The 23,828-nt window shown below is 45.1% G+C and overlaps 36 non-coding genes across 36 annotated transcripts; all 36 read left to right on the forward strand.

Moving 5' to 3' along the window:
• The first annotated feature begins 214 nt into the window (after nt 1-214).
• On the forward strand, nt 215-286 carry trnaa-cgc (transfer RNA alanine (anticodon CGC)). Its single transcript has one exon. It is a non-coding gene; the product is annotated as a tRNA-Ala (tRNA).
• A 547-nt stretch (nt 287-833) lies between these two features.
• Nucleotides 834-905, forward strand: trnat-cgu (transfer RNA threonine (anticodon CGU)). Its single transcript has one exon. It is a non-coding gene; the product is annotated as a tRNA-Thr (tRNA).
• Nucleotides 906-1,514: 609 nt separating this feature from the next.
• On the forward strand, nt 1,515-1,586 carry trnaa-cgc (transfer RNA alanine (anticodon CGC)). Its single transcript has one exon. It is a non-coding gene; the product is annotated as a tRNA-Ala (tRNA).
• A 1,229-nt stretch (nt 1,587-2,815) lies between these two features.
• On the forward strand, nt 2,816-2,887 carry trnaa-cgc (transfer RNA alanine (anticodon CGC)). The gene has a single exon. It is a non-coding gene; the product is annotated as a tRNA-Ala (tRNA).
• A 547-nt stretch (nt 2,888-3,434) lies between these two features.
• trnat-cgu (transfer RNA threonine (anticodon CGU)) lies at nt 3,435-3,506 on the forward strand. The gene has a single exon. It is a non-coding gene; the product is annotated as a tRNA-Thr (tRNA).
• A 610-nt stretch (nt 3,507-4,116) lies between these two features.
• On the forward strand, nt 4,117-4,188 carry trnaa-cgc (transfer RNA alanine (anticodon CGC)). The gene has a single exon. It is a non-coding gene; the product is annotated as a tRNA-Ala (tRNA).
• A 547-nt stretch (nt 4,189-4,735) lies between these two features.
• trnat-cgu (transfer RNA threonine (anticodon CGU)) lies at nt 4,736-4,807 on the forward strand. Its single transcript has one exon. It is a non-coding gene; the product is annotated as a tRNA-Thr (tRNA).
• A 599-nt stretch (nt 4,808-5,406) lies between these two features.
• On the forward strand, nt 5,407-5,478 carry trnaa-cgc (transfer RNA alanine (anticodon CGC)). The gene has a single exon. It is a non-coding gene; the product is annotated as a tRNA-Ala (tRNA).
• Nucleotides 5,479-6,025: 547 nt separating this feature from the next.
• trnat-cgu (transfer RNA threonine (anticodon CGU)) lies at nt 6,026-6,097 on the forward strand. The gene has a single exon. It is a non-coding gene; the product is annotated as a tRNA-Thr (tRNA).
• Nucleotides 6,098-6,707: 610 nt separating this feature from the next.
• Nucleotides 6,708-6,779, forward strand: trnaa-cgc (transfer RNA alanine (anticodon CGC)). The gene has a single exon. It is a non-coding gene; the product is annotated as a tRNA-Ala (tRNA).
• A 547-nt stretch (nt 6,780-7,326) lies between these two features.
• trnat-cgu (transfer RNA threonine (anticodon CGU)) lies at nt 7,327-7,398 on the forward strand. The gene has a single exon. It is a non-coding gene; the product is annotated as a tRNA-Thr (tRNA).
• A 610-nt stretch (nt 7,399-8,008) lies between these two features.
• trnaa-cgc (transfer RNA alanine (anticodon CGC)) lies at nt 8,009-8,080 on the forward strand. Its single transcript has one exon. It is a non-coding gene; the product is annotated as a tRNA-Ala (tRNA).
• A 547-nt stretch (nt 8,081-8,627) lies between these two features.
• Nucleotides 8,628-8,699, forward strand: trnat-cgu (transfer RNA threonine (anticodon CGU)). The gene has a single exon. It is a non-coding gene; the product is annotated as a tRNA-Thr (tRNA).
• Nucleotides 8,700-9,309: 610 nt separating this feature from the next.
• On the forward strand, nt 9,310-9,381 carry trnaa-cgc (transfer RNA alanine (anticodon CGC)). Its single transcript has one exon. It is a non-coding gene; the product is annotated as a tRNA-Ala (tRNA).
• A 547-nt stretch (nt 9,382-9,928) lies between these two features.
• trnat-cgu (transfer RNA threonine (anticodon CGU)) lies at nt 9,929-10,000 on the forward strand. The gene has a single exon. It is a non-coding gene; the product is annotated as a tRNA-Thr (tRNA).
• A 610-nt stretch (nt 10,001-10,610) lies between these two features.
• On the forward strand, nt 10,611-10,682 carry trnaa-cgc (transfer RNA alanine (anticodon CGC)). Its single transcript has one exon. It is a non-coding gene; the product is annotated as a tRNA-Ala (tRNA).
• Nucleotides 10,683-11,229: 547 nt separating this feature from the next.
• On the forward strand, nt 11,230-11,301 carry trnat-cgu (transfer RNA threonine (anticodon CGU)). The gene has a single exon. It is a non-coding gene; the product is annotated as a tRNA-Thr (tRNA).
• Nucleotides 11,302-11,911: 610 nt separating this feature from the next.
• Nucleotides 11,912-11,983, forward strand: trnaa-cgc (transfer RNA alanine (anticodon CGC)). Its single transcript has one exon. It is a non-coding gene; the product is annotated as a tRNA-Ala (tRNA).
• A 547-nt stretch (nt 11,984-12,530) lies between these two features.
• On the forward strand, nt 12,531-12,602 carry trnat-cgu (transfer RNA threonine (anticodon CGU)). The gene has a single exon. It is a non-coding gene; the product is annotated as a tRNA-Thr (tRNA).
• Nucleotides 12,603-13,212: 610 nt separating this feature from the next.
• Nucleotides 13,213-13,284, forward strand: trnaa-cgc (transfer RNA alanine (anticodon CGC)). The gene has a single exon. It is a non-coding gene; the product is annotated as a tRNA-Ala (tRNA).
• Nucleotides 13,285-13,831: 547 nt separating this feature from the next.
• Nucleotides 13,832-13,903, forward strand: trnat-cgu (transfer RNA threonine (anticodon CGU)). Its single transcript has one exon. It is a non-coding gene; the product is annotated as a tRNA-Thr (tRNA).
• A 610-nt stretch (nt 13,904-14,513) lies between these two features.
• trnaa-cgc (transfer RNA alanine (anticodon CGC)) lies at nt 14,514-14,585 on the forward strand. The gene has a single exon. It is a non-coding gene; the product is annotated as a tRNA-Ala (tRNA).
• Nucleotides 14,586-15,132: 547 nt separating this feature from the next.
• On the forward strand, nt 15,133-15,204 carry trnat-ugu (transfer RNA threonine (anticodon UGU)). Its single transcript has one exon. It is a non-coding gene; the product is annotated as a tRNA-Thr (tRNA).
• Nucleotides 15,205-15,814: 610 nt separating this feature from the next.
• On the forward strand, nt 15,815-15,886 carry trnaa-cgc (transfer RNA alanine (anticodon CGC)). The gene has a single exon. It is a non-coding gene; the product is annotated as a tRNA-Ala (tRNA).
• A 554-nt stretch (nt 15,887-16,440) lies between these two features.
• trnat-cgu (transfer RNA threonine (anticodon CGU)) lies at nt 16,441-16,512 on the forward strand. The gene has a single exon. It is a non-coding gene; the product is annotated as a tRNA-Thr (tRNA).
• A 599-nt stretch (nt 16,513-17,111) lies between these two features.
• On the forward strand, nt 17,112-17,183 carry trnaa-cgc (transfer RNA alanine (anticodon CGC)). Its single transcript has one exon. It is a non-coding gene; the product is annotated as a tRNA-Ala (tRNA).
• Nucleotides 17,184-17,730: 547 nt separating this feature from the next.
• Nucleotides 17,731-17,802, forward strand: trnat-cgu (transfer RNA threonine (anticodon CGU)). Its single transcript has one exon. It is a non-coding gene; the product is annotated as a tRNA-Thr (tRNA).
• A 610-nt stretch (nt 17,803-18,412) lies between these two features.
• On the forward strand, nt 18,413-18,484 carry trnaa-cgc (transfer RNA alanine (anticodon CGC)). Its single transcript has one exon. It is a non-coding gene; the product is annotated as a tRNA-Ala (tRNA).
• Nucleotides 18,485-19,031: 547 nt separating this feature from the next.
• Nucleotides 19,032-19,103, forward strand: trnat-cgu (transfer RNA threonine (anticodon CGU)). The gene has a single exon. It is a non-coding gene; the product is annotated as a tRNA-Thr (tRNA).
• A 610-nt stretch (nt 19,104-19,713) lies between these two features.
• Nucleotides 19,714-19,785, forward strand: trnaa-cgc (transfer RNA alanine (anticodon CGC)). The gene has a single exon. It is a non-coding gene; the product is annotated as a tRNA-Ala (tRNA).
• A 547-nt stretch (nt 19,786-20,332) lies between these two features.
• trnat-ugu (transfer RNA threonine (anticodon UGU)) lies at nt 20,333-20,404 on the forward strand. The gene has a single exon. It is a non-coding gene; the product is annotated as a tRNA-Thr (tRNA).
• A 650-nt stretch (nt 20,405-21,054) lies between these two features.
• trnaa-cgc (transfer RNA alanine (anticodon CGC)) lies at nt 21,055-21,126 on the forward strand. Its single transcript has one exon. It is a non-coding gene; the product is annotated as a tRNA-Ala (tRNA).
• A 547-nt stretch (nt 21,127-21,673) lies between these two features.
• trnat-ugu (transfer RNA threonine (anticodon UGU)) lies at nt 21,674-21,745 on the forward strand. Its single transcript has one exon. It is a non-coding gene; the product is annotated as a tRNA-Thr (tRNA).
• A 650-nt stretch (nt 21,746-22,395) lies between these two features.
• On the forward strand, nt 22,396-22,467 carry trnaa-cgc (transfer RNA alanine (anticodon CGC)). Its single transcript has one exon. It is a non-coding gene; the product is annotated as a tRNA-Ala (tRNA).
• Nucleotides 22,468-23,021: 554 nt separating this feature from the next.
• Nucleotides 23,022-23,093, forward strand: trnat-cgu (transfer RNA threonine (anticodon CGU)). The gene has a single exon. It is a non-coding gene; the product is annotated as a tRNA-Thr (tRNA).
• Nucleotides 23,094-23,692: 599 nt separating this feature from the next.
• trnaa-cgc (transfer RNA alanine (anticodon CGC)) lies at nt 23,693-23,764 on the forward strand. The gene has a single exon. It is a non-coding gene; the product is annotated as a tRNA-Ala (tRNA).
• Nucleotides 23,765-23,828: the final 64 nt, after the last annotated feature.

Raw genomic sequence — 23,828 nt, forward strand, 5'->3', positions numbered from 1 at the left:
TTGTATGGTTGCCGTTAGTTTTCACCAGCATTCAAAAGACTAAAATTACGTTCAATTAATTGCCTGTGTAGTCCAAATCAAGTTCCCGGTTCAAATTGGGTAGCGACACCTTCTAGAAGGCATTCTGTTCAGAAGGTTTTGGAGCTATTTTTAATGTTAGCACCCATGACTTTGCACGATCAGCTTCCAAAGATAAAGGAAGAGTCAATAACATGGGGATGTAGCTCAGTGGTAGAGCGTGTGCTTCGCATGTACAAGGTCCTGGGTTCAATCCCCAGCATCTCCATCTTATATACTGAATTGTTAGATTAGCCTAATTTGCCCTAACGTTTGTACATCTGCCCTCTAGAAAAGCTCTGTACAAGTCTGTACTGAATGCATACTCTGGCTTGAGGACTGCATTCTGGACAGGCACAGGTCCATAGTACATGCAGGCTTTTTGTGTATCATCCCTGGCAGGCTGCTGGCTCTTTGAGGTCACGCCAGAACCCATATTGGAAACCTGCAATCCCCAGCATATCTGCCTGTGTACAGAAACTTTAGAGCTTCTGCATGTTCCTTAGTGCTTAGAGCAGAATTGACATTCAGTTACACTCATGCATTGTCGAAATTTCCAGTTTCCGATTCAAATCAGGTAGCATCATCCTCTAAAAGGGGTTCTGTTCAGAAGTTTATGCTGTCATACTTCATGCTGATACTACTGATGCTGCTGGAACACCATCCATTGACTTACTCATGAGTCAGAAGGATGTTTTCATTTTGAAACTCTTCCAACACAAGTTGGTAGGAAACTTATGTGTCTGGTCAAGATCCAGGTGTCATTTTGTAGCAAAGGCGTGATGGCCAAGTGGTAAGGCGTCGGTCTCGTAAACCGAAGACCACGGGTTCGATCCCCGTTCATGCCTTGTATGTCCGTCCTAATTCCGGAATCTCGAGATTTTGAGCGGCATAGTAGGTCCGTAGTAGCTGACATTTTGTGGAGCATTCCTTACAAACTTTTGGCTAGTAGATGTCTATCCAATGCATTCACTGGAACCCTCCAGCTGGCTCTGGGTACTCTGTACATAAGGCTTTGCTGTAGCTAGAGGACTGCCACAAGCCTTCATGCTAGACAGACACAGATCCTTATAAGATGCAATGTTTTTGTGTAGCATCACTTGCAGACTGCTGGCCGGTTGAGGTCACACCAGAACCCACACTGGAACCCTACCTTTGGGACTTGGCAGACTGGTGGCAAGAAGTGTGCCATGTGCTTGCAGGCAGAAAATGAAGGGCTCCATGTGAGCATATTTTCAACGTGTTGTATGGTTGCCGTTAGTTTTCACCAGCATTCAAAAGACTAAAATTATGTTCAATTAATTGCCTGTGTAGTCCAAATCGAGTTCCCGGTTCAAATTGGGTAGCGACACCTTCTAGAAGGCATTCTGTTCAGAAGTTTTTGGACCTATTTTTAATGTTAGCACCCATGACTTTGCACGATCAGCTTCCAAAGATAAAGGAAGAGTAAATAACATGGGGATGTAGCTCAGTGGTAAAGTGTTTGCTTCGCATGTACAAGGTCCTGGGTTCAATCCCCAGCAGCTCCATCTTATATACTGAATTGTTAGAATAGCCTAATTTGCCCTAACGTTTGTACAACTGCCCTCTAGAAATGCTCTGTACAAGTCTGTACTGAATGCATACTCTGGCTTGAGGACTGCATTCTGGACAGGCACAGGTTCATAGTACATGCAGGCTTTTTGTGTATCATCCCTGGCAGGCTGCTGGCTCTTTGAGGTCACGCCAGAACCCATATTGGAAACCTGCAATCCCCAGCATATCTGCCTGTGTACAGAACCTTTAGAGCTTCTGCATGTTCCTTAGTGTTTAGAGCAGAATTGACATTCAGTTACACTCATGCATTGTCGAAATTTCCAGTTTCCGATTCAAATCAGGTAGCATCATCCTCTAAAAGGGGTTCTGTTCAGAAGTTTATGCTGTCATACTTCATGCTGATACTACTGATGCTGCTGGAACACCATCCATTGACTTACTCATGAGTCAGAAGGATGTTTTCATTTTGAAACTCTTCCAACACAAGTTGGTAGGAAACTTATGTATCTGGTCAACATCCAGGTGTCATTTTGTAGCCAAGGCGTGATGGCCAAGTGGTAAGGCGTCGGTCTCGTAAACCGAACACCACGGGTTCGATCCATGTTCATGCCTTGTATGTCCGTCCTAATTCCGGAATCTCGATATTTTCAGCGGCATAGTAGGTCCGTAGTAGCTGACTTTTTTGTGGAACATTCCTTACAAACTTTTGGCTAGTAGATGTCTATCCAATGCATTCACTGGAACCCTCCAGCTGGCTCTGGGTACTCTGTACATAAGGCTTTGCTGTAGCTAGAGGACTGCCACAAGCCTTCATGCTAGACAGACACAGATCCTTATAAGATGCAATGTTTTTGTGTAGCATCACTTGCAGACTGCTGGCCGGTTGAGGTCACACCAGAACCCACACTGGAACCCTACCTTTGGGACTTGGCAGACTGGTGGCAAGAAGTGTGCCATGTGCTTGCAGGCAGAAAATGAAGGGCTCCATGTGAGCATATTTTCAACGTGTTGTATGGTTGCCGTTAGTTTTCACCAGCATTCAAAACTCTAAAATTATGTTCAATTAATTGCCTGTGTAGTCCAAATCGAGTTCCCGGTTCAAATTGGGTAGCGACACCTTCTAGAAGGCATTCTGTTCAGAAGTTTTTGGAGCTATTTTTAATGTTAGCACCCATGACTTTGCACGATCAGCTTCCAAAGATAAAGGAAGAGTCAATAACATGGGGATGTAGCTCAGTGGTAGAGCGTGTGCTTCGCATGTACAAGGTCCTGGGTTCAATCCCCAGCATCTCCATCTTATATACTGAATTGTTAGATTAGCCTAATTTGCCCTAACGTTTGTACATCTGCCCTCTAGAAAAGCTCTGTACAAGTCTGTACTGAATGCATACTCTGGCTTGAGGACTGCATTCTGGACAGGCACAGGTCCATAGTACATGCAGGCTTTTTGTGTATCATCCCTGGCAGGCTGCTGGCTCTTTGAGGTCACGCCAGAACCCATATTGGAAACCTGCAATCCCCAGCATATCTGCCTGTGTACAGAAACTTTAGAGCTTCTGCATGTTCCTTAGTGCTTAGAGCAGAATTGACATTCAGTTACACTCATGCATTGTCGAAATTTCCAGTTTCCGATTCAAATCAGGTAGCATCATCCTCTAAAAGGGGTTCTGTTCAGAAGTTTATGCTGTCATACTTCATGCTGATACTACTGATGCTGCTGGAACACCATCCATTGACTTACTCATGAGTCAGAAGGATGTTTTCATTTTGAAACTCTTCCAACACAAGTTGGTAGGAAACTTATGTGTCTGGTCAACATCCAGGTGTCATTTTGTAGCCAAGGCGTGATGGCCAAGTGGTAAGGCGTCGGTCTCGTAAACCGAAGACCACGGGTTCGATCCCCGTTCATGCCTTGTATGTCCGTCCTAATTCCGGAATCTCGAGATTTTGAGCGGCATAGTAGGTCCGTAGTAGCTGACTTTTTTGTGGAACATTCCTTACAAACTTTTGGCTAGTAGATGTCTATCCAATGCATTCACTGGAACCCTCCAGCTGGCTCTGGGTACTCTGTACATAAGGCTTTGCTGTAGCTAGAGGACTGCCACAAGCCTTCATGCTAGACAGACACAGATCCTTATAAGATGCAATGTTTTTGTGTAGCATCACTTGCAGACTGCTGGCCGGTTGAGGTCACACCAGAACCCACACTGGAACCCTACCTTTGGGACTTGGCAGACTGGTGGCAAGAAGTGTGCCATGTGCTTGCAGGCAGAAAATGAAGGGCTCCATGTGAGCATATTTTCAACGTGTTGTATGGTTGCCGTTAGTTTTCACCAGCATTCAAAACTCTAAAATTATGTTCAATTAATTGCCTGTGTAGTCCAAATCGAGTTCCCGGTTCAAATTGGGTAGCGACACCTTCTAGAAGGCATTCTGTTCAGAAGTTTTTGGAGCTATTTTTAATGTTAGCACCCATGACTTTGCACGATCAGCTTCCAAAGATAAAGGAAGAGTCAATAACATGGGGATGTAGCTCAGTGGTAGAGCGTGTGCTTCGCATGTACAAGGTCCTGGGTTCAATCCCCAGCATCTCCATCTTATATACTGAATTGTTAGATTAGCCTAATTTGCCCTAACGTTTGTACATCTGCCCTCTAGAAAAGCTCTGTACAAGTCTGTACTGAATGCATACTCTGGCTTGAGGACTGCATTCTGGACAGGCACAGGTCCATAGTACATGCAGGCTTTTTGTGTATCATCCCTGGCAGGCTGCTGGCTCTTTGAGGTCACGCCAGAACCCATATTGGAAACCTGCAATCCCCAGCATATCTGCCTGTGTACAGAAACTTTAGAGCTTCTGCATGTTCCTTAGTGCTTAGAGCAGAATTGACATTCAGTTACACTCATGCATTGTCGAAATTTCCAGTTTCCGATTCAAATCAGGTAGCATCATCCTCTAAAAGGGGTTCTGTTCAGAAGTTTATGCTGTCATACTTCATGCTGATACTACTGATGCTGCTGGAATAGAATCCATTGACTTACTCATGAGTCAGAAGGATGTTTTCATTTTGAAACTCTTCCAACACAAGTTGGTAGGAAACTTATGTGTCTGGTCAACATCCAGGTGTCATTTTGTAGCCAAGGTGTGATGGCCAAGTGGTAAGGCGTCGGTCTCGTAAACCGAACACCACGGGTTCGATCCACGTTCATGCCTTGTATGTCCGTCCTAATTCCGGAATCTCGATATTTTCAGCGGTGTAGTAGCTGACTTTTTTGTGGAGCATTCCTTACAAACTTTTGGCTAGTAGATGTCTATCCAATGCATTCACTGGAACCCTCCAGCTGGCTCTGGGTACTCTGTACATAAGGCTTTGCTGTAGCTAGAGGACTGCCACAAGCCTTCATGCTAGACAGACACAGATCCTTATAAGATGCAATGTTTTTGTGTAGCATCACTTGCAGACTGCTGGCCGGTTGAGGTCACACCAGAACCCACACTGGAACCCTACCTTTGGGACTTGGCAGACTGGTGGCAAGAAGTGTGCCATGTGCTTGCAGGCAGAAAATGAAGGGCTCCATGTGAGCATATTTTCAACGTGTTGTATGGTTGCCGTTAGTTTTCACCAGCATTCAAAAGACTAAAATTATGTTCAATTAATTGCCTGTGTAGTCCAAATCGAGTTCCCGGTTCAAATTGGGTAGCGACACCTTCTAGAAGGCATTCTGTTCAGAAGTTTTTGGACCTATTTTTAATGTTAGCACCCATGACTTTGCACGATCAGCTTCCAAAGATAAATGAAGAGTAAATAACATGGGGATGTAGCTCAGTGGTAAAGTGTTTGCTTCGCATGTACAAGGTCCTGGGTTCAATCCCCAGCAGCTCCATCTTATATACTGAATTGTTAGAATAGCCTAATTTGCCCTAACGTTTGTACAACTGCCCTCTAGAAATGCTCTGTACAAGTCTGTACTGAATGCATACTCTGGCTTGAGGACTGCATTCTGGACAGGCACAGGTTCATAGTACATGCAGGCTTTTTGTGTATCATCCCTGGCCGGCTGCTGGCTCTTTGTGGTCACGCCAGAACCCATATTGGAAACCTGCAATCCCCAGCATATCTGCCTGTGTACAGAACCTTTAGAGCTTCTGCATGTTCCTTAGTGTTTAGAGCAGAATTGACATTCAGTTACACTCATGCATTGTCGAAATTTCCAGTTTCCGATTCAAATCAGGTAGCATCATCCTCTAAAAGGGGTTCTGTTCAGAAGTTTATGCTGTCATACTTCATGCTGATACTACTGATGCTGCTGGAACACCATCCATTGACTTACTCATGAGTCAGAAGGATGTTTTCATTTTGAAACTCTTCCAACACAAGTTGGTAGGAAACTTATGTATCTGGTCAACATCCAGGTGTCATTTTGTAGCCAAGGCGTGATGGCCAAGTGGTAAGGCGTCGGTCTCGTAAACCGAACACCACGGGTTCGATCCACGTTCATGCCTTGTATGTCCGTCCTAATTCCGGAATCTCGATATTTTCAGCGGCATAGTAGGTCCGTAGTAGCTGACTTTTTTGTGGAACATTCCTTACAAACTTTTGGCTAGTAGATGTCTATCCAATGCATTCACTGGAACCCTCCAGCTGGCTCTGGGTACTCTGTACATAAGGCTTTGCTGTAGCTAGAGGACTGCCACAAGCCTTCATGCTAGACAGACACAGATCCTTATAAGATGCAATGTTTTTGTGTAGCATCACTTGCAGACTGCTGGCCGGTTGAGGTCACACCAGAACCCACACTGGAACCCTACCTTTGGGACTTGGCAGACTGGTGGCAAGAAGTGTGCCATGTGCTTGCAGGCAGAAAATGAAGGGCTCCATGTGAGCATATTTTCAACGTGTTGTATGGTTGCCGTTAGTTTTCACCAGCATTCAAAACTCTAAAATTATGTTCAATTAATTGCCTGTGTAGTCCAAATCGAGTTCCCGGTTCAAATTGGGTAGCGACACCTTCTAGAAGGCATTCTGTTCAGAAGTTTTTGGAGCTATTTTTAATGTTAGCACCCATGACTTTGCACGATCAGCTTCCAAAGATAAAGGAAGAGTCAATAACATGGGGATGTAGCTCAGTGGTAGAGCGTGTGCTTCGCATGTACAAGGTCCTGGGTTCAATCCCCAGCATCTCCATCTTATATACTGAATTGTTAGATTAGCCTAATTTGCCCTAACGTTTGTACATCTGCCCTCTAGAAAAGCTCTGTACAAGTCTGTACTGAATGCATACTCTGGCTTGAGGACTGCATTCTGGACAGGCACAGGTCCATAGTACATGCAGGCTTTTTGTGTATCATCCCTGGCAGGCTGCTGGCTCTTTGAGGTCACGCCAGAACCCATATTGGAAACCTGCAATCCCCAGCATATCTGCCTGTGTACAGAAACTTTAGAGCTTCTGCATGTTCCTTAGTGCTTAGAGCAGAATTGACATTCAGTTACACTCATGCATTGTCGAAATTTCCAGTTTCCGATTCAAATCAGGTAGCATCATCCTCTAAAAGGGGTTCTGTTCAGAAGTTTATGCTGTCATACTTCATGCTGATACTACTGATGCTGCTGGAACACCATCCATTGACTTACTCATGAGTCAGAAGGATGTTTTCATTTTGAAACTCTTCCAACACAAGTTGGTAGGAAACTTATGTGTCTGGTCAACATCCAGGTGTCATTTTGTAGCCAAGGCGTGATGGCCAAGTGGTAAGGCGTCGGTCTCGTAAACCGAAGACCACGGGTTCGATCCCCGTTCATGCCTTGTATGTCCGTCCTAATCCCGGTATCTTGAGATTTTGAGCGGCATAGTAGGTCCGTAGTAGCTGACTTTTTTGTGGAACATTCCTTACAAACTTTTGGCTAGTAGATGTCTATCCAATGCATTCACTGGAACCCTCCAGCTGGCTCTGGGTACTCTGTACATAAGGCTTTGCTGTAGCTAGAGGACTGCCACAAGCCTTCATGCTAGACAGACACAGATCCTTATAAGATGCAATGTTTTTGTGTAGCATCACTTGCAGACTGCTGGCCGGTTGAGGTCACACCAGAACCCACACTGGAACCCTACCTTTGGGACTTGGCAGACTGGTGGCAAGAAGTGTGCCATGTGCTTGCAGGCAGAAAATGAAGGGCTCCATGTGAGCATATTTTCAACGTGTTGTATGGTTGCCGTTAGTTTTCACCAGCATTCAAAAGACTAAAATTATGTTCAATTAATTGCCTGTGTAGTCCAAATCGAGTTCCCGGTTCAAATTGGGTAGCGACACCTTCTAGAAGGCATTCTGTTCAGAAGTTTTTGGACCTATTTTTAATGTTAGCACCCATGACTTTGCACGATCAGCTTCCAAAGATAAAGGAAGAGTAAATAACATGGGGATGTAGCTCAGTGGTAAAGTGTGTGCTTCGCATGTACAAGGTCCTGGGTTCAATCCCCAGCAGCTCCATCTTATATACTGAATTGTTAGAATAGCCTAATTTGCCCTAACGTTTGTACAACTGCCCTCTAGAAATGCTCTGTACAAGTCTGTACTGAATGCATACTCTGGCTTGAGGACTGCATTCTGGACAGGCACAGGTTCATAGTACATGCAGGCTTTTTGTGTATCATCCCTGGCCGGCTGCTGGCTCTTTGAGGTCACGCCAGAACCCATATTGGAAACCTGCAATCCCCAGCATCTCTGCCTGTGTACAGAACCTTTAGAGCTTCTGCATGTTCCTTAGTGCTTAGAGCAGAATTGACATTCAGTTACACTCATGCATTGTGGAAATTTCCGGTTTCCGATTCAAATCAGGTAGCATCATCCTCTAAAAGGGGTTCTGTTCAGAAGTTTATGCTGTCATACTTCATGCTGATACTACTGATGCTGCTGGAACACCATCCATTGACTTACTCATGAGTCAGAAGGATGTTTTCATTTTGAAACTCTTCCAACACAAGTTGGTAGGAAACTTATGTGTCTGGTCAACATCCAGGTGTCATTTTGCAGCCAAGGCGTGATGGCCAAGTGGTAAGGCGTCGGTCTCGTAAACCGAAGACCACGGGTTCGATCCCCGTTCATGCCTTGTATGTCCGTCCTAATTCCGGAATCTCGAGATTTTGAGCGGCATAGTAGGTCCGTAGTAGCTGACTTTTTTGTGGAACATTCCTTACAAACCTTTGGCTAGTAGATGTCTATCCAATGCATTCACTGGAACCCTCCAGCTGGCTCTGGGTACTCTGTACATAAGGCTTTGCTGTAGCTAGAGGACTGCCACAAGCCTTCATGCTAGACAGACACAGATCCTTATAAGATGCAATGTTTTTGTGTAGCATCACTTGCAGACTGCTGGCCGGTTGAGGTCACACCAGAACCCACACTGGAACCCTACCTTTGGGACTTGGCAGACTGGTGGCAAGAAGTGTGCCATGTGCTTGCAGGCAGAAAATGAAGGGCTCCATGTGAGCATATTTTCAACGTGTTGTATGGTTGCCGTTAGTTTTCCCCAGCATTCAAAAGACGAAAATTATGTTCAATTAATTGCCTGTGTAGTCCAAATCGAGTTCCCGGTTCAAATTGGGTAGCGACACCTTCTAGAAGGCATTCTGTTCAGAAGTTTTTGGAGCTATTTTTAATGTTAGCACCCATGACTTTGCACGATCAGCTTCCAAAGATAAAGGAAGAGTCAATAACATGGGGATGTAGCTCAGTGGTAGAGCGTGTGCTTCGCATGTACAAGGTCCTGGGTTCAATCCCCAGCATCTCCATCTTATATACTGAATTGTTAGATTAGCCTAATTTGCCCTAACGTTTGTACAAGTGCCCTCTAGAAAAGCTCTGTACAAGTCTGTACTGAATGCATACTCTGGCTTGAGGACTGCATTCTGGACAGGCACAGGTCCATAGTACATGCAGGCTTTTTGTGTATCATCCCTGGCAGGCTGCTGGCTCTTTGAGGTCACGCCAGAACCCATATTGGAAACCTGCAATCCCCAGCATATCTGCCTGTGTACAGAAACTTTAGAGCTTCTGCATGTTCCTTAGTGCTTAGAGCAGAATTGACATTCAGTTACACTCATGCATTGTCGAAATTTCCAGTTTCCGATTCAAATCAGGTAGCATCATCCTCTAAAAGGGGTTCTGTTCAGAAGTTTATGCTGTCATACTTCATGCTGATACTACTGATGCTGCTGGAACACCATCCATTGACTTACTCATGAGTCAGAAGGATGTTTTCATTTTGAAACTCTTCCAACACAAGTTGGTAGGAAACTTATGTGTCTGGTCAACATCCAGGTGTCATTTTGTAGCCAAGGCGTGATGGCCAAGTGGTAAGGCGTCGGTCTCGTAAACCGAAGACCACGGGTTCGATCCCCGTTCATGCCTTGTATGTCCGTCCTAATTCCGGAATCTCGAGATTTTGAGCGGCATAGTAGGTCCGTAGTAGCTGACTTTTTTGTGGAACATTCCTTACAAACTTTTGGCTAGTAGATGTCTATCCAATGCATTCACTGGAACCCTCCAGCTGGCTCTGGGTACTCTGTACATAAGGCTTTGCTGTAGCTAGAGGACTGCCACAAGCCTTCATGCTAGACAGACACAGATCCTTATAAGATGCAATGTTTTTGTGTAGCATCACTTGCAGACTGCTGGCCGGTTGAGGTCACACCAGAACCCACACTGGAACCCTACCTTTGGGACTTGGCAGACTGGTGGCAAGAAGTGTGCCATGTGCTTGCAGGCAGAAAATGAAGGGCTCCATGTGAGCATATTTTCAACGTGTTGTATGGTTGCCGTTAGTTTTCACCAGCATTCAAAAGACTAAAATTATGTTCAATTAATTGCCTGTGTAGTCCAAATCGAGTTCCCGGTTCAAATTGGGTAGCGACACCTTCTAGAAGGCATTCTGTTCAGAAGTTTTTGGACCTATTTTTAATGTTAGCACCCATGACTTTGCACGATCAGCTTCCAAAGATAAAGGAAGAGTAAATAACATGGGGATGTAGCTCAGTGGTAAAGTGTTTGCTTCGCATGTACAAGGTCCTGGGTTCAATCCCCAGCAGCTCCATCTTATATACTGAATTGTTAGAATAGCCTAATTTGCCCTAACGTTTGTACAACTGCCCTCTAGAAATGCTCTGTACAAGTCTGTACTGAATGCATACTCTGGCTTGAGGACTGCATTCTGGACAGGCACAGGTTCATAGTACATGCAGGCTTTTTGTGTATCATCCCTGGCCGGCTGCTGGCTCTTTGTGGTCACGCCAGAACCCATATTGGAAACCTGCAATCCCCAGCATATCTGCCTGTGTACAGAACCTTTAGAGCTTCTGCATGTTCCTTAGTGTTTAGAGCAGAATTGACATTCAGTTACACTCATGCATTGTCGAAATTTCCAGTTTCCGATTCAAATCAGGTAGCATCATCCTCTAAAAGGGGTTCTGTTCAGAAGTTTATGCTGTCATACTTCATGCTGATACTACTGATGCTGCTGGAACACCATCCATTGACTTACTCATGAGTCAGAAGGATGTTTTCATTTTGAAACTCTTCCAACACAAGTTGGTAGGAAACTTATGTATCTGGTCAACATCCAGGTGTCATTTTGTAGCCAAGGCGTGATGGCCAAGTGGTAAGGCGTCGGTCTCGTAAACCGAACACCACGGGTTCGATCCACGTTCATGCCTTGTATGTCCGTCCTAATTCCGGAATCTCGATATTTTCAGCGGCATAGTAGGTCCGTAGTAGCTGACTTTTTTGTGGAACATTCCTTACAAACTTTTGGCTAGTAGATGTCTATCCAATGCATTCACTGGAACCCTCCAGCTGGCTCTGGGTACTCTGTACATAAGGCTTTGCTGTAGCTAGAGGACTGCCACAAGCCTTCATGCTAGACAGACACAGATCCTTATAAGATGCAATGTTTTTGTGTAGCATCACTTGCAGACTGCTGGCCGGTTGAGGTCACACCAGAACCCACACTGGAACCCTACCTTTGGGACTTGGCAGACTGGTGGCAAGAAGTGTGCCATGTGCTTGCAGGCAGAAAATGAAGGGCTCCATGTGAGCATATTTTCAACGTGTTGTATGGTTGCCGTTAGTTTTCACCAGCATTCAAAACTCTAAAATTATGTTCAATTAATTGCCTGTGTAGTCCAAATCGAGTTCCCGGTTCAAATTGGGTAGCGACACCTTCTAGAAGGCATTCTGTTCAGAAGTTTTTGGAGCTATTTTTAATGTTAGCACCCATGACTTTGCACGATCAGCTTCCAAAGATAAAGGAAGAGTCAATAACATGGGGATGTAGCTCAGTGGTAGAGCGTGTGCTTCGCATGTACAAGGTCCTGGGTTCAATCCCCAGCATCTCCATCTTATATACTGAATTGTTAGATTAGCCTAATTTGCCCTAACGTTTGTACATCTGCCCTCTAGAAAAGCTCTGTACAAGTCTGTACTGAATGCATACTCTGGCTTGAGGACTGCATTCTGGACAGGCACAGGTCCATAGTACATGCAGGCTTTTTGTGTATCATCCCTGGCAGGCTGCTGGCTCTTTGAGGTCACGCCAGAACCCATATTGGAAACCTGCAATCCCCAGCATATCTGCCTGTGTACAGAAACTTTAGAGCTTCTGCATGTTCCTTAGTGCTTAGAGCAGAATTGACATTCAGTTACACTCATGCATTGTCGAAATTTCCAGTTTCCGATTCAAATCAGGTAGCATCATCCTCTAAAAGGGGTTCTGTTCAGAAGTTTATGCTGTCATACTTCATGCTGATACTACTGATGCTGCTGGAACACCATCCATTGACTTACTCATGAGTCAGAAGGATGTTTTCATTTTGAAACTCTTCCAACACAAGTTGGTAGGAAACTTATGTGTCTGGTCAACATCCAGGTGTCATTTTGTAGCCAAGGCGTGATGGCCAAGTGGTAAGGCGTCGGTCTCGTAAACCGAAGACCATGGGTTCGATCCCCGTTCATGCCTTGTATGTCTGTCCTAATCCCGGTATCTTGAGATTTTGAGCGGCATAGTAGGTCCGTAGTAGCTGACTTTTTTGTGGAACATTCCTTACAAACTTTTGGCTAGTAGATGTCTATCCAATGCATTCACTGGAACCCTCCAGCTGGCTCTGGGTACTCTGTACATAAGGCTTTGCTGTAGCTAGAGGACTGCCACAAGCCTTCATGCTAGACAGACACAGATCCTTATAAGATGCAATGTTTTTGTGTAGCATCACTTGCAGACTGCTGGCCGGTTGAGGTCACACCAGAACCCACACTGGAACCCTACCTTTGGGACTTGGCAGACTGGTGGCAAGAAGTGTGCCATGTGCTTGCAGGCAGAAAATGAAGGGCTCCATGTGAGCATATTTTCAACGTGTTGTATGGTTGCCGTTAGTTTTCACCAGCATTCAAAAGACTAAAATTATGTTCAATTAATTGCCTGTGTAGTCCAAATCGAGTTCCCGGTTCAAATTGGGTAGCGACACCTTCTAGAAGGCATTCTGTTCAGAAGTTTTTGGACCTATTTTTAATGTTAGCACCCATGACTTTGCACGATCAGCTTCCAAAGATAAAGGAAGAGTAAATAACATGGGGATGTAGCTCAGTGGTAAAGTGTTTGCTTCGCATGTACAAGGTCCTGGGTTCAATCCCCAGCAGCTCCATCTTATATACTGAATTGTTAGAATAGCCTAATTTGCCCTAACGTTTGTACAACTGCCCTCTAGAAATGCTCTGTACAAGTCTGTACTGAATGCATACTCTGGCTTGAGGACTGCATTCTGGACAGGCACAGGTTCATAGTACATGCAGGCTTTTTGTGTATCATCCCTGGCCGGCTGCTGGCTCTTTGAGGTCACGCCAGAACCCATATTGGAAACCTGCAATCCCCAGCATATCTGCCTGTGTACAGAACCTTTAGAGCTTCTGCATGTTCCTTAGTGTTTAGAGCAGAATTGACATTCAGTTACACTCATGCATTGTCGAAATTTCCAGTTTCCGATTCAAATCAGGTAGCATCATCCTCTAAAAGGGGTTCTGTTCAGAAGTTTATGCTGTCATACTTCATGCTGATACTACTGATGCTGCTGGAACACCATCCATTGACTTACTCATGAGTCAGAAGGATGTTTTCATTTTGAAACTCTTCCAACACAAGTTGGTAGGAAACTTATGTATCTGGTCAACATCCAGGTGTCATTTTGTAGCCAAGGCGTGATGGCCAAGTGGTAAGGCGTCGGTCTCGTAAACCGAACACCACGGGTTCGATCCACGTTCATGCCTTGTATGTCCGTCCTAATTCCGGAATCTCGATATTTTCAGCGGCATAGTAGGTCCGTAGTAGCTGACTTTTTTGTGGAACATTCCTTACAAACTTTTGGCTAGTAGATGTCTATCCAATGCATTCACTGGAACCCTCCAGCTGGCTCTGGGTACTCTGTACATAAGGCTTTGCTGTAGCTAGAGGACTGCCACAAGCCTTCATGCTAGACAGACACAGATCCTTATAAGATGCAATGTTTTTGTGTAGCATCACTTGCAGACTGCTGGCCGGTTGAGGTCACACCAGAACCCACACTGGAACCCTACCTTTGGGACTTGGCAGACTGGTGGCAAGAAGTGTGCCATGTGCTTGCAGGCAGAAAATGAAGGGCTCCATGTGAGCATATTTTCAACGTGTTGTATGGTTGCCGTTAGTTTTCACCAGCATTCAAAACTCTAAAATTATGTTCAATTAATTGCCTGTGTAGTCCAAATCGAGTTCCCGGTTCAAATTGGGTAGCGACACCTTCTAGAAGGCATTCTGTTCAGAAGTTTTTGGACCTATTTTTAATGTTAGCACCCATGACTTTGCACGATCAGCTTCCAAAGATAAAGGACGAGTCAATAACATGGGGATGTAGCTCAGTGGTAGAGCGTGTGCTTCGCATGTACAAGGTCCTGGGTTCAATCCCCAGCATCTCCATCTTATATACTGAATTGTTAGATTAGCCTAATTTGCCCTAACGTTTGTACATCTGCCCTCTAGAAAAGCTCTGTACAAGTCTGTACTGAATGCATACTCTGGCTTGAGGACTGCATTCTGGACAGGCACAGGTCCATAGTACATGCAGGCTTTTTGTGTATCATCCCTGGCAGGCTGCTGGCTCTTTGAGGTCACGCCAGAACCCATATTGGAAACCTGCAATCCCCAGCATATCTGCCTGTGTACAGAAACTTTAGAGCTTCTGCATGTTCCTTAGTGCTTAGAGCAGAATTGACATTCAGTTACACTCATGCATTGTCGAAATTTCCAGTTTCCGATTCAAATCAGGTAGCATCATCCTCTAAAAGGGGTTCTGTTCAGAAGTTTATGCTGTCATACTTCATGCTGATACTACTGATGCTGCTGGAACAGAATCCATTGACTTACTCATGAGTCAGAAGGATGTTTTCATTTTGAAACTCTTCCAACACAAGTTGGTAGGAAACTTATGTGTCTGGTCAACATCCAGGTGTCATTTTGTAGCCAAGGTGTGATGGCCAAGTGGTAAGGCGTCGGTCTTGTAAACCGAAGACCACGGGTTCGATCCCAGTTCATGCCTTGTATGTCTGTCCTATTTCCGGAATCTCGAGATTTTGAGCGGCATAGTAGGTCCGTAGTAGCTGACTTTTTTGTGGAACATTCCTTACAAACTTTTGGCTAGTAGATGTCTATCCAATGCATTCACTGGAACCCTCCAGCTGGCTCTGGGTACTCTGTACATAAGGCTTTGCTGTAGCTAGAGGACTGCCACAAGCCTTCATGCTAGACAGACACAGATCCTTATAAGATGCAATGTTTTTGTGTAGCATCACTTGCAGACTGCTGGCCGGTTGAGGTCACACCAGAACCCACACTGGAACCCTACCTTTGGGACTTGGCAGACTGGTGGCAAGAAGTGTGCCATGTGCTTGCAGGCAGAAAATGAAGGGCTCCATGTGAGCATATTTTCAACGTGTTGTATGGTTGCCGTTAGTTTTCCCCAGCATTCAAAAGACTAAAATTATGTTCAATTAATTGCCTGTGTAGTCCAAATCGAGTTCCCGGTTCAAATTGGGTAGCGACACCTTCTAGAAGGCATTCTGTTCAGAAGTTTTTGGAGCTATTTTTAATGTTAGCACCCATGACTTTGCACGATCAGCTTCCAAAGATAAAGGAAGAGTCAATAACATGGGGTTGTAGCTCAGTGGTAGAGCGTGTGCTTCGCATGTACAAGGTCCTGGGTTCAATCCCCAGCATCTCCATCTTATATACTGAATTGTTAGATTAGCCTAATTTGCCCTAACGTTTGTACAAGTGCCCTCTAGAAAAGCTCTGTACAAGTCTGTACTGAATGCATACTCTGGCTTGAGGACTGCATTCTGGACAGGCACAGGTCCATAGTACATGCAGGCTTTTTGTGTATCATCCCTGGCAGGCTGCTGGCTCTTTGAGGTCACGCCAGAACCCATATTGGAAACCTGCAATCCCCAGCATCTCTGCCTGTGTACAGAACCTTTAGAGCTTAGAGCTTCTGCATGTTCCTTAGTGCTTAGAGCAGAATTGACATTCAGTTACACTCATGCATTGTGGAAATTTCCGGTTTCCGATTCAAATCAGGTAGCATCATCCTCTAAAAGGGGTTCTGTTCAGAAGTTTATGCTGTCATACTTCATGCTGATACTACTGATGCTGCTGGAACACCATCCATTGACTTACTCATGAGTCAGAAGGATGTTTTCATTTTGAAACTCTTCCAACACAAGTTGGAAGGAAACTTATGTGTCTGGTCAACATCCAGGTGTCATTTAGTAGCCAAGGCGTGATGGCCAAGTGGTAAGGCGTCGGTCTCGTAAACCGAACACCACGGGTTCGATCCACGTTCATGCCTTGTATGTCCGTCCTAATTCCGGAATCTCGATATTTTCAGCGGTGTAGTAGCTGACTTTTTTGTGGAGCATTCCTTACAAACTTTTGGCTAGTAGATGTCTATCCAATGCATTCACTGGAACCCTCCAGCTGGCTCAGGGTACTCTGTACATAAGGCTTTGCTGTAGCTAGTGGACTGCCACAAGCCTTCATGCTAGACAGACACAGATCCTTATAAGATGCAATGTTTTTGTGTAGCATCACTTGCAGACTGCTGGCCGGTTGAGGTCACACCAGAACCCACACTGGAACCCTACCTTTGGGACTTGGCAGACTGGTGGCAAGAAGTGTGCCATGTGCTTGCAGGCAGAAAATGAAGGGCTCCATGTGAGCATATTTTCAACGTGTTGTATGGTTGCCGTTAGTTTTCACCAGCATTCAAAAGACTAAAATTATGTTCAATTAATTGCCTGTGTAGTCCAAATCGAGTTCCCGGTTCAAATTGGGTAGCGACACCTTCTAGAAGGCATTCTGTTCAGAAGTTTTTGGACCTATTTTTAATGTTAGCACCCATGACTTTGCACGATCAGCTTCCAAAGATAAAGGAAGAGTAAATAACATGGGGATGTAGCTCAGTGGTAAAGTGTGTGCTTCGCATGTACAAGGTCCTGGGTTCAATCCCCAGCAGCTCCATCTTATATACTGAATTGTTAGAATAGCCTAATTTGCCCTAACGTTTGTACAACTGCCCTCTAGAAATGCTCTGTACAAGTCTGTACTGAATGCATACTCTGGCTTGAGGACTGCATTCTGGACAGGCACAGGTTCATAGTACATGCAGGCTTTTTGTGTATCATCCCTGGCCGGCTGCTGGCTCTTTGAGGTCACGCCAGAACCCATATTGGAAACCTGCAATCCCCAGCATCTCTGCCTGTGTACAGAACCTTTAGAGCTTCTGCATGTTCCTTAGTGCTTAGAGCAGAATTGACATTCAGTTACACTCATGCATTGTGGAAATTTCCGGTTTCCGATTCAAATCAGGTAGCATCATCCTCTAAAAGGGGTTCTGTTCAGAAGTTTATGCTGTCATACTTCATGCTGATACTACTGATGCTGCTGGAACACCATCCATTGACTTACTCATGAGTCAGAAGGATGTTTTCATTTTGAAACTCTTCCAACACAAGTTGGTAGGAAACTTATGTGTCTGGTCAACATCCAGGTGTCATTTTGCAGCCAAGGCGTGATGGCCAAGTGGTAAGGCGTCGGTCTCGTAAACCGAAGACCACGGGTTCGATCCCCGTTCATGCCTTGTATGTCCGTCCTAATTCCGGAATCTCGAGATTTTGAGCGGCATAGTAGGTCCGTAGTAGCTGACTTTTTTGTGGAACATTCCTTACAAACCTTTGGCTAGTAGATGTCTATCCAATGCATTCACTGGAACCCTCCAGCTGGCTCTGGGTACTCTGTACATAAGGCTTTGCTGTAGCTAGAGGACTGCCACAAGCCTTCATGCTAGACAGACACAGATCCTTATAAGATGCAATGTTTTTGTGTAGCATCACTTGCAGACTGCTGGCCGGTTGAGGTCACACCAGAACCCACACTGGAACCCTACCTTTGGGACTTGGCAGACTGGTGGCAAGAAGTGTGCCATGTGCTTGCAGGCAGAAAATGAAGGGCTCCATGTGAGCATATTTTCAACGTGTTGTATGGTTGCCGTTAGTTTTCCCCAGCATTCAAAAGACGAAAATTATGTTCAATTAATTGCCTGTGTAGTCCAAATCGAGTTCCCGGTTCAAATTGGGTAGCGACACCTTCTAGAAGGCATTCTGTTCAGAAGTTTTTGGACCTATTTTTAATGTTAGCACCCATGACTTTGCACGATCAGCTTCCAAAGATAAAGGAAGAGTCAATAACATGGGGATGTAGCTCAGTGGTAGAGCGTGTGCTTCGCATGTACAAGGTCCTGGGTTCAATCCCCAGCATCTCCATCTTATATACTGAATTGTTAGATTAGCCTAATTTGCCCTAACGTTTGTACAAGTGCCCTCTAGAAAAGCTCTGTACAAGTCTGTACTGAATGCATACTCTGGCTTGAGGACTGCATTCTGGACAGGCACAGGTCCATAGTACATGCAGGCTTTTTGTGTATCATCCCTGGCAGGCTGCTGGCTCTTTGAGGTCACGCCAGAACCCATATTGGAAACCTGCAATCCCCAGCATATCTGCCTGTGTACAGAACCTTTAGAGCTTCTGCATGTTCCTTAGTGCTTAGAGCAGAATTGACATTCAGTTACACTCATGCATTGTGGAAATTTCCGGTTTCCGATTCAAATCAGGTAGCATCATCCTCTAAAAGGGGTTCTGTTCAGAAGTTTATGCTGTCATACTTCATGCTGATACTACTGATGCTGCTGGAACACCATCCATTGACTTACTCATGAGTCAGAAGGATGTTTTCATTTTGAAACTCTTCCAACACAAGTTGGTAGGAAACTTATGTGTCTGGTCAACATCCAGGTGTCATTTTGCAGCCAAGGCGTGATGGCCAAGTGGTAAGGCGTCGGTCTCGTAAACCGAAGACCACGGGTTCGATCCCCGTTCATGCCTTGTATGTCCGTCCTAATTCCGGAATCTCGAGATTTTGAGCGGCATAGTAGGTCCGTAGTAGCTGACTTTTTTGTGGAACATTCCTTACAAACCTTTGGCTAGTAGATGTCTATCCAATGCATTCACTGGAACCCTCCAGCTGGCTCTGGGTACTCTGTACATAAGGCTTTGCTGTAGCTAGAGGACTGCCACAAGCCTTCATGCTAGACAGACACAGATCCTTATAAGATGCAATGTTTTTGTGTAGCATCACTTGCAGACTGCTGGCCGGTTGAGGTCACACCAGAACCCACACTGGAACCCTACCTTTGGGACTTGGCAGACTGGTGGCAAGAAGTGTGCCATGTGCTTGCAGGCAGAAAATGAAGGGCTCCATGTGAGCATATTTTCAACGTGTTGTATGGTTGCCGTTAGTTTTCCCCAGCATTCAAAAGACGAAAATTATGTTCAATTAATTGCCTGTGTAGTCCAAATCGAGTTCCCGGTTCAAATTGGGTAGCGACACCTTCTAGAAGGCATTCTGTTCAGAAGTTTTTGGACCTATTTTTAATGTTAGCACCCATGACTTTGCACGATCAGCTTCCAAAGATAAAGGAAGAGTCAATAACATGGGGATGTAGCTCAGTGGTAGAGCGTGTGCTTCGCATGTACAAGGTCCTGGGTTCAATCCCCAGCATCTCCATCTTATATACTGAATTGTTAGATTAGCCTAATTTGCCCTAACGTTTGTACAAGTGCCCTCTAGAAAAGCTCTGTACAAGTCTGTACTGAATGCATACTCTGGCTTGAGGACTGCATTCTGGACAGGCACAGGTCCATAGTACATGCAGGCTTTTTGTGTATCATCCCTGGCAGGCTGCTGGCTCTTTGAGGTCACGCCAGAACCCATATTGGAAACCTGCAATCCCCAGCATATCTGCCTGTGTACAGAAACTTTAGAGCTTCTGCATGTTCCTTAGTGCTTAGAGCAGAATTGACATTCAGTTACACTCATGCATTGTCGAAATTTCCAGTTTCCAATTCAAATCAGGTAGCATCATCCTCTAAAAGGGGTTCTGTTCAGAAGTTTATGCTGTCATACTTCATGCTGATACTACTGATGCTGCTGGAACAGAATCCATTGACTTACTCATGAGTCAGAAGGATGTTTTCATTTTGAAACTCTTCCAACACAAGTTGGTAGGAAACTTATGTGTCTGGTCAACATCCAGGTGTCATTTTGTAGCCAAGGTGTGATGGCCAGGTGGTAAGGCGTCGGTCTTGTAAACCGAAGACCACGGGTTCGATCCCCGTTCATGCCTTGTAAACCGAAGACCACGGGTTCGATCCCCGTTCATGCCTTGTATGTCCGTCCTAATTCCGGAATCTCGAGATTTTGAGCGGCATAGTAGGTCCGTAGTAGCTGACTTTTTTGTGGAACATTCCTTACAAACCTTTGGCTAGTAGATGTCTATCCAATGCATTCACTGGAACCCTCCAGCTGGCTCTGGGTACTCTGTACATAAGGCTTTGCTGTAGCTAGAGGACTGCCACAAGCCTTCATGCTAGACAGACACAGATCCTTATAAGATGCAATGTTTTTGTGTAGCATCACTTGCAGACTGCTGGCCGGTTGAGGTCACACCAGAACCCACACTGGAACCCTACCTTTGGGACTTGGCAGACTGGTGGCAAGAAGTGTGCCATGTGCTTGCAGGCAGAAAATGAAGGGCTCCATGTGAGCATATTTTCAACGTGTTGTATGGTTGCCGTTAGTTTTCCCCAGCATTCAAAAGACTAAAATTATGTTCAATTAATTGCCTGTGTAGTCCAAATCGAGTTCCCGGTTCAAATTGGGTAGCGACACCTTCTAGAAGGCATTCTGTTCAGAAGTTTTTGGAGCTATTTTTAATGTTAGCACCCATGACTTTGCACGATCAGCTTCCAAAGATAAAGGAAGAGTCAATAACATGGGGATGTAGCTCAGTGGTAGAGCGTGTGCTTCGCATGTACAAGGTCCTGGGTTCAATCCCCAGCATCTCCATCTTATATACTGAATTGTTAGATTAGCCTAATTTGCCCTAACGTTTGTACAAGTGCCCTCTAGAAAAGCTCTGTACAAGTCTGTACTGAATGCATACTCTGGCTTGAGGACTGCATTCTGGACAGGCACAGGTCCATAGTACATGCAGGCTTTTTGTGTATCATCCCTGGCAGGCTGCTGGCTCTTTGAGGTCACGCCAGAACCCATATTGGAAACCTGCAATCCCCAGCATATCTGCCTGTGTACAGAAACTTTAGAGCTTCTGCATGTTCCTTAGTGCTTAGAGCAGAATTGACATTCAGTTACACTCATGCATTGTCGAAATTTCCAGTTTCCGATTCAAATCAGGTAGCATCATCCTCTAAAAGGGGTTCTGTTCAGAAGTTTATGCTGTCATACTTCATGCTGATACTACTGATGCTGCTGGAACAGAATCCATTGACTTACTCATGAGTCAGAAGGATGTTTTCATTTTGAAACTCTTCCAACACAAGTTGGTAGGAAACTTATGTGTCTGGTCAACATCCAGGTGTCATTTTGTAGCCAAGGTGTGATGGCCAAGTGGTAAGGCGTCGGTCTTGTAAACCGAAGACCACGGGTTCGATCCCCGTTCATGCCTTGTAAACCGAAGACCACGGGTTCGATCCCCGTTCATGCCTTGTATGTCCGTCCTAATTCCGGAATCTCGAGATTTTGAGCGGCATAGTAGGTCCGTAGTAGCTGACTTTTTTGTGGAACATTCCTTACAAACCTTTGGCTAGTAGATGTCTATCCAATGCATTCACTGGAACCCTCCAGCTGGCTCTGGGTACTCTGTACATAAGGCTTTGCTGTAGCTAGAGGACTGCCACAAGCCTTCATGCTAGACAGACACAGATCCTTATAAGATGCAATGTTTTTGTGTAGCATCACTTGCAGACTGCTGGCCGGTTGAGGTCACACCAGAACCCACACTGGAACCCTACCTTTGGGACTTGGCAGACTGGTGGCAAGAAGTGTGCCATGTGCTTGCAGGCAGAAAATGAAGGGCTCCATGTGAGCATATTTTCAACGTGTTGTATGGTTGCCGTTAGTTTTCCCCAGCATTCAAAAGACTAAAATTATGTTCAATTAATTGCCTGTGTAGTCCAAATCGAGTTCCCGGTTCAAATTGGGTAGCGACACCTTCTAGAAGGCATTCTGTTCAGAAGTTTTTGGAGCTATTTTTAATGTTAGCACCCATGACTTTGCACGATCAGCTTCCAAAGATAAAGGAAGAGTCAATAACATGGGGATGTAGCTCAGTGGTAGAGCGTGTGCTTCGCATGTACAAGGTCCTGGGTTCAATCCCCAGCATCTCCATCTTATATACTGAATTGTTAGATTAGCCTAATTTGCCCTAACGTTTGTACAAGTGCCCTCTAGAAAAGCTCTGTACAAGTCTGTACTGAATGCATACTCTGGCTTGAGGACTGCATTCTGGACAGGCACAGGTCCATAGTACATGCAGGCTTTTTGTGTATCATCCCTGGCAGGCTGCTGGCTCTTTGAGGTCACGCCAGAACCCATATTGGAAACCTGCAATCCCCAGCATCTCTGCCTGTGTACAGAACCTTTAGAGCTTAGAGCTTCTGCATGTTCCTTAGTGCTTAGAGCAGAATTGACATTCAGTTACACTCATGCATTGTCGAAATTTCCGGTTTCCATTTCAAATCAGGTAGCATCATCCTCTAAAAGGGGTTCTGTTCAGAAGTTTATGCTGTCATACTTCATGCTGATACTACTGATGCTGCTGGAACACCATCCATTGACTTACTCATGAGTCAGAAGGATGTTTTCATTTTGAAACTCTTCCAACACAAGTTGGAAGGAAACTTATGTGTCTGGTCAACATCCAGGTGTCATTTAGTAGCCAAGGCGTGATGGCCAAGTGGTAAGGCGTCGGTCTCGTAAACCGAACACCACGGGTTCGATCCACGTTCATGCCTTGTATGTCCGTCCTAATTCCGGAATCTCGATATTTTCAGCGGTGTAGTAGCTGACTTTTTTGTGGAGCATTCCTTACAAACTTTTGGCTAGTAGATGTCTATCCAATGCATTCACTGGAACCCTCCAGCTGGCTCTGGGTACTCTGTACATAAGGCTTTGCTGTAGCTAGAGGACTGCCACAAGCCTTCATGCTAGACAGACACAGATCCTTATAAGATGCAATGTTTTTGTGTAGCATCACTTGCAGACTGCTGGCCGGTTGAGGTCACACCAGAACCCACACTGGAACCCTACCTTTGGGACTTGGCAGACTGGTGGCAAGAAGTGTGCCATGTGCTTGCAGGCAGAAAATGAAGGGCTCCATGTGAGCATATTTTCAACGTGTTGTATGGTTGCCGTTAGTTTTCACCAGCATTCAAAAGACTAAAATTATGTTCAATTAATTGCCTGTGTAGTCCAAATCGAGTTCCCGGTTCAAATTGGGTAGCGACACCTTCTAGAAGGCATTCTGTTCAGAAGTTTTTGGAGCTATTTTTAATGTTAGCACCCATGACTTTGCACGATCAGCTTCCAAAGATAAAGGAAGAGTCAATAACATGGGGATGTAGCTCAGTGGTAGAGCGTGTGCTTCGCATGTACAAGGTCCTGGGTTCAATCCCCAGCATCTCCATCTTATATACTGAATTGTTAGATTAGCCTAATTTGCCCTAACGTTTGTACAACTGCCCTCTAGA

The sequence above is a fragment of the Brachyhypopomus gauderio genome, unplaced genomic scaffold (assembly GCF_052324685.1).
Source record: "Brachyhypopomus gauderio isolate BG-103 unplaced genomic scaffold, BGAUD_0.2 sc65, whole genome shotgun sequence".
NCBI lineage: Eukaryota > Metazoa > Chordata > Actinopteri > Gymnotiformes > Hypopomidae > Brachyhypopomus > Brachyhypopomus gauderio.